This window comes from Megalops cyprinoides, chromosome 1, assembly GCF_013368585.1.
Source record: "Megalops cyprinoides isolate fMegCyp1 chromosome 1, fMegCyp1.pri, whole genome shotgun sequence".
NCBI lineage: Eukaryota > Metazoa > Chordata > Actinopteri > Elopiformes > Megalopidae > Megalops > Megalops cyprinoides.
The window spans coordinates 7,439,184-7,447,046 of NC_050583.1; positions in this window are offsets into that span (position 1 = coordinate 7,439,184).

Sequence of the window (7,863 nt, forward strand, 5' to 3'; positions counted from 1 at the left end):
ATTTGCTTGGCAGGTGTCAGTACCTGGGGTGAACTACATATTTACTGAAGCAGTTCGAACCCCACTCCTGGTAATGTGAAACAGTTGGCAGTGGGCAGCAATGGAAAGGAATAAGGCCAGCAGTGGCAGCTTTTGAATATGTTTCTGTATGACTGTAGTGCCTCTACTCACTATCCTCTTTGAAAGTGGCTCCGAATGAGAGCATCTGCCAAAATAAATAAATGTAAAGAAGTATATATGTGCTGTAAAGAGCATGTATAAGCCCACACTGTTAACACAATCTCCTCAGAGACACTTCTCTTTGGATCTTTTTGCTACACATTTTCCACAAGTCAGACATTACACACATGAATAGAACTGGATGTACTCACCATTAGGAAAGCCTCATTTCAGCCTTTGTGTCACACACCGATTTCAGTCCTACCCACACAGCAAAACAGGCTTCCCCCGGTGCCCATGCAGTGCCATCTGTACACCATTTGCCTTGCTCTGCCTAATATGTGTGACACACAGCCTCTCCGATACTTCCTTCAGCAGTATCACACTCTTTAATTTCTCTCATAAAAATAAAGTGGGTTTGGTTGATCTGACACAACTGCTGGACTTCAAACAAGACGCATATCACATAGGGGACAATAACCCTAAATTAGCTCCGCGGCAACAGAAGTTTATACGCCTGGAGTAATAAACCGGTTACTTATTATTTTATTAAGCGCAAGCAGCAGACACCTGTCATTCTGCAAGTTAACCCCCGGTAATAAAAACTGGAGCCACTGTTGTGTTACGCATATAATTTAACTGCGGCGTTTACATCGGCACAAAGTCTCCCATACCTATGCACATAATAGCCCTTTGTCTGATATACAGTAATCAGACAGACACACTTACATACACAAGCAAACAAGCAAGAAAATATACATTCACACACACATAGACACACACACACACACACGCACACACACACACATCTACACTGACACACAATCATGAAAACATAGGGAAACATTATAGAAAAGAGACCATAAAATCAGAAAAATCATGTGGCCCTGTCTAATATTTCATAGTGCAAATAATAATTTAAATTCCATGAACAGAACTGAAAACAGATGAGTGAACAAACAAGCCACAGCTACTTGCAATCCTCATACCTCAGGAACACCTGTCCAGTCAAAACACAGTACTCACTACAACTCTGGGTGCAAGTCATTGATTGGTTTGTTTATCCTTCTGCTTTGGGTGCTGTTCACATATGTGTCATATTTTTCACTGTTAGCAGACAGGGATCCCTAATTATGCAGACCCATTACTCACCTTTCAGTAAATGTTTTATACCTTTTTTTTTCCCCTGTGTTGTGCTCATTACTTAAAGAATGTACGTCAAGTGAATTCAAACATGACAGTTATATTGTAAATATGATAAAAATGTTTAAAAGTGCCTCAATCCATATGGCCTCTAGGTGAACATTATTCTGATGGAATTAAAAATAACTCAAGTGGTAAATATATAACTGTGTGTGGGTAGGAGACAGTCACCATGTTGTGAACAAAAAAGAGCAACTTCAACACACCACCAGGGGGCAGAATTGCAATTTGTGAGAGCAAAATCCCTCTTACCCTCACTATTTGCCAACAAGCCTGCCTCTCTTTCCCCTTCCTGCTAAAATGTATCTTTCTCGGAAGCAATATCCATCATTTACATTATTGCCTAAGTCAAAATCTCCAACAAGCACAGCTGATTCAATTTACTTACTTCATTTTTTCATCTTAGTAATTTCTAATGCCATTTTTTTTCTGTCTGTGTCTAAAAAATGACAAAATTTATTTGGAGTAAAGTATTGGCCTGCTAAACTATGTGTCACATTGTTAGATGTTTCCCCCATTTCCCATGACAGACATACAGTGACCAGTCATGACCAGTTGCAGACGATAAGTATTCAGGATACATAAAATGTACATCTTTACAGTTTGTGCCCTAATAAACAGTGACTTCATGGTCTGCAATCTCAAATTCACCCTCCTGCGTGAGATACTCTTTGTGTTTCTTGTTTTGCCTCCAGGGGGTGAGATCACCACTATTGCACACTCTGGTAGACAATGAACTACCACACGGGGTGTGGGAACAAGTGTACACAACTTTACACAACTTTACGCTCCCTTTGTGCTAAAATATGCACCAGAGTAGCTGCATTTTAACTCTCCTTCTTCTCTTTGCTATCACAGACATTGAAATGACTAGTATATTAATAGTTATATTATTATTATAATAGTTACTATTTGTTTTAGTGACCACCCAATGACTGTTTAAAGACTATTGCTGCATCCTGTGTACAAGGATCACTCATGGAGAGCTTACGGGGGCTTCGGCCCCAAACCCTACAGGTACAGTATCAACATCAGGAAATTGATATGAAGTGCTCTACAGATAACTCATTTCTAATGCATTATAAGAACCCTGACTGATTCCTGTAAACCCCTGCAAACATGACCCTTGGATTAAGGCCACTGATAAGAAAATAAGATATCATAGATAATGTTTTATTGCTTTGCACCTTTTCATGATACAGATCATCTTGAGAGGTGTCATTCTTTATCTGAAATGCTTTCGCTCTCTCCATATATATGTAGCAAAGGGTGAGAACAGTCACCCCACCCCGCCTTGAACACGGGTCTACAGGGTACCAACCATGCAACTTTGACCGCAACGCCAAAGAGCCAGGCTCGCAGTCAGAGCTGGTATGGCAGTCAGAGCACATACTCAACTGTAGTGACCGCACTCCATCACACTGCCCTCCCCTTCGGGAAGCGCTCCCATGCGATTCACGCACCATGGCGTCCCTCACATATTCTGCTGCTGTTCTTCTCCCATCCCAGGGTGCCCCACTAACCAGTGCTTCACCCATCTCTGGGGTTCCTCACACACCGGAGTCAACCGAACCTGGGGGCCCCCTTGTACGGCTCACACACTGGGCACACCTCCAATGGCCTCGCAGCCAGCCAAACCGCTCTGGCACCATTTGTAGCAAAGGGCAAGAGCAGTCACCCCACCCGGTACCCTGTAGACCTCGAACGCGGGTCTACAGGGTACTCTGGCAGGTACTTAATGTTCTCTGGCAAAGTATTCCATATCTTAGAGATTTGTGGAGAACTCATGTGAGCAGCAGCATGGTATGGTGGAAAGAGGCTGGCTTTGCAATCCTGAGGTTGCTGGTTTGATTCCCTACTAGAGCAGATCTGCAATACCCTTCTAAAAGTATTAGCTATGTAAGTTCTGGATAAGAGCGGCTGCTAAATCACAATAACGAAATGGAAAGAGGGGTCACCCTTTGTCTTGTGTTTTGAGCACAGAGAGTAATGATCTAAAAACCTTCTGAGGTACAGTATCAGTCAAAAGTCTGGGCATGCTTTATTTTTACTATTTTCCACATTTTAGAATAATAGTAAAGACATCAAATCTATGCAAATAGAGTTATGCAGTGACCAAAATGAGTTATAAACAAATCTTACATTTTAGATTCTTCAAAATAGCCAAAAAAAACATAAAAAAAAAATGGAGAGAAATTCATATACAGGCATAAATGTCACAATTTATATTTGTCTAAATTTTAAGTATAAGTCTTCAGATCAAAATGTCTTTGAATGCATGTTCCCCATTATCTTAATCAGATGTGTCTAAACTTTTGACTGGTACTGTACAAATGGGATTAGCAAATCAACAATCAACATTAGCAAATCTCAGAATCAACTCTAAAGGGAACTGGTAGCTGGTGTACAAAGGCTACAACCAGGGTAAGGTGTTCCCTCAGCCGTTTGGATTCAAAAGGTGTTGCAGTCTTCTAAATGAGGGGATGTGACCTTGTAGATTACTACATCAGTATCCTTAAAAGAGGGCACAGACCATATTTTTAAAATATTTCTTACCAGATAAGAACATGTCTATGACACCCTCTGAACATGCCATTGAAAGTTCAAATTTGAGTCAAAGATAACACCTAGGTTCTTCACGTAAGCAAAAAAAAAAAAAAAAAAAAAAAAAAAAAATCCCCGCTTAGCTCAGCACATTGTATCCAAAAAACAAAGGAAAAGCAAAAAAGTAGTGGTTTACAGTAGCAGTTTGCCTTTAACAGGGTTGATAGGGTATGTAAATCATTAATCTGACACATCCAATAAAAAAAATATTGCATCCGTATGCATGTGACCGTGACATATGACAGGGCAGACTATGAACAACCTGTTGCTTACACTGACCGCTAATACACTGAGTGAATATCGGTATAGAATGGAGATCAGACCCATATTTCTACTGATTTTCTTCACAGGAGGTAGGCTGTCATGTGCATATCTGTCTCTTTACTCATCTAGATAATTGAACTGCTTGCATTCAGGTGAAGTGGTGTCTTTATACGTTGTTGTGTATTTTGGGGGGAGGTGGGGACAGAGGGGGCTGGTAGGGTCCTATAGAGAGGGTAAATTTTGGGGATTCCTTTTTCATTCAGATGCCAGCATTGGTTCTCAGTATCCATTAATGACGTATTAAAATAAGGGGTGACCACAGTCAGTGTTTCGAGTGTGATCAGCAGGAAGGGAACTCTCATAAAAGAGCAGTTCTCAAATGATAGTTACTGATTACAAAGATTTTAAGCTTTTTTCTTTCCCCTGTAGATCAGAAACACAGCGCAAGCTGTTTTTTCTAATATTAACTCACAAATATAAATCGGCACGCAAGCATCTGAACCTGTACAGTTATGATACAGCAGAAGAGACTCAATTAAACATTTTATGTTCACGCCTGTGCTGACTGTTATGCTACAGCGCTATGCTTTAAAACGATCAGAAACAGCTGCAACTTAGTACAGTATGACTGTGTTAGCCAGTGCATGAATCTCTCTCTCTCTCTCTCTTCCTCCCTCTTTTGGCATGGGATACATTTTTTAAATGTATTTTAAAATGTAAATGCATATTGACCAATACAAAAAAAGAGAAACAAATAAAAAACTGTAGAGCTGAACCAACTAACAAAGATTTTCATGCAGTCCTAAAATGGAGGACAGATGCACTCAGCGCTTCTATCATCTTTAAAAATAAATGTCTGCCTCATAGTTTATTTGTTATTGGTTGGTATCTCTCTTTCCCTGTATCTATCCTATCCAGCCATATTGTGTGTGAGTTGTGACAGTTGTTAGTTTATGTTTACATTGCTTATTTGTGACTATGACTTCATGCTGTGCATTTTTATTTCCCCGCAGTTGTGTTATTCAGGATTTATGATGTGCTATAAGGCTGTAAGTCTGTCGGAACTTGGCTAAAAATGATCTCAGGTTACATGAGGGGAACAACTTTATTGCTTAGTTCTGTTGAGGTGTTTTTCAGGTTGCCTTTGCTCGAAAGGTACTTAACCAAGAACTGCCTCGGTAAATATCTAGCTGTAGAAATGGACAGCATAAAAACATTGTAATCTATGTAAGTCACACTGGCTAAGAGTGTCTGCTAAATGCCAGTAATGCAATGTAATGTAATGCAAAGTGCCCTCAGACAAGCTCATTGTTTAAAGGAGCTACTGATTCACATTAGCGATTAAGTATTGTATTTGCAAGCCTGTCTTTAAGCGCACCAATGGCTCGATCTGAGCCAAAGGAACATACTGAAAAAAATCGAAGGGTATTTCATCTGATTTCAGGACCTGAAATCTGCCCATTTTCTCAAAATTTGTGTGAACACAGAGCTGCGGATGAATGTTTTTGGCAAACTGCTGCTCTTTGCAGAGATATTGATGTGCTGCAGCGTGGAGCTCCACCCTGGGGAATACAAATTGTAGCCCTGAACTTCAAAAAACAAAAACAAAAAAAAACTTTTGAAATTCAATCCCAATGATTCCAGTGCCATTGAATTTGTGACGTTATTGAAGAGTAGCCACCTACACAATGTGTTTTTATTTATTTATTTATTTTTTGAGATCGAAGGTTGGTTGAATTATGATTCCGCTTCATTTAGGTAATAAAGCAGAATTCCGGCATTTTAGCTGATTTGCGGCTCCACACCACATCTTCAAAGAGTCAGGTGTGTCATGAATTAGATGTTGCTGGGAACAGCATGACACAACTCTGTAATGATACGTCTTTTGTATTTGTGCTTTGAACCTCAGAGCCACCGTATAGATGCAAATCACATAACGTTTCACTACAATGTGTGTGGCAAGAGTGGACCCATGGTCAGAGCACTCTCTCACTCATTATGCTTTGGTTCCAACACTGAGGGGACGGTGAAACAAAAAGTGGGATGTGGGTCTTCACAGCTTCTTAAAGCAGCAGTTAGCCTTAAGAACTAAGGTGGAAAAGGGGGTGATGTCAGCAAGAGAAAAGAAAAGGAAATAAAAAGTATCCAGTCCAGTGACGTTTTCTCTGTCTTGCACGTTATTTCTCTTTTGATTTCATTAAATTGTGACAGCACAGTGCAGACCAAGACATGAACTGAGCTTTGCCTTTGGCAGGTAGCTCAACTGCAAATTCTTTTGTTTAGTTTTTATAACAGTTGCAATTTATCAACTGTTGACCCAAAACAGTAGATTTGTTCCAGAAGAATCCACCAGTCAAGGACATGAAACTTAAAAGAACCTAAAAGTTTGAGCACAGGCCATTCAGGCCAAATAGGTTTATCATTCTCCCTATCTAGACACCACCTCTGTCATCTCATTTTGCTGACAGAACTACTCTCAAAATATCTTCTGTTGTTATTATAATCCCTTAGAAAAATGTATAAAAAACTCAGTCAAAAAAAAACTCAAATAAAAAAAAACTCAAATCAAATATCTCATAAGTCTCCTTTTGTCAAGACTTAAAAGATTAAATGTCTCGTGTCTCTTTTTGTTACGTACATGTTTGATACCTGGAGCCAGTCTTGTTGCTCCTCTCCTTACAGGAGCTTCTTAAAATGTCTTTGTGATAGCTTGGTGCCTAAAACTGGACCCTCCAAATGTGGTCTGGCAAGGGCATTAAATAACATTTATACAACCTCCTTTGACATCTACCTCTGCTCCTTTTTCGATTTAGTAAAGCAAATTTATTGGGTCGTTAAGTGTCTTCAGCACATGTCATTATTGTTTCTCTTTCTTTTTGCCGCAGTGTCAGTGAGCCAGAGGTCACCTACCCCTTTCCTTCCTAAGACCAGCAGCCATGACACCAGCACCCCCACATTTTATAATGTCACCACAACTGCCAGTTCTGTCACCTCTCCAGGAGATACCCTGACAGATGCCACCATAGAATTGCTGAGTAACGCTACCACTTTACGAACAATACCCGTGCCTACAACTGAAATGCACTCTTCCTCCACTCCTACTGAACTTGCGCACACTACCACTTCCACAGAACCATTTCTCAACACTACAGAAATCTCCCTCACTTCAACTGAACTGCACGTAACTGCCACAGAAACACCCTTCACCACCACAAATCTGTCACTCACTACCACAGAACTACCCTTCGCCACCACACAAACGACACTCACGACCACAGAACTACCCTTCGCCACCACACAAACGACACTCACGACCACAGAACTACCCTTCGCCACCACACAAACGACACTCACGACCACAGAACTACCCTTCAACACCACAAAATCGGCATTCATTACCACAGAACTACCCTTCAACACCACAAAAACGGCATTCACTACCACAGAGCTACCCCTCAACATAACAGAACTACCACTGAACACAACAGAACTGCCCTTCACAACCTCTGCTAGAGATACCCCTGAAACCACCACACCAACACTGCCTACAAATACCACTGATCAGACACTAATCACCACAACTGCTGATACAACATCCACTACCACCAGACCGACGCTCCCTACAAATACTAC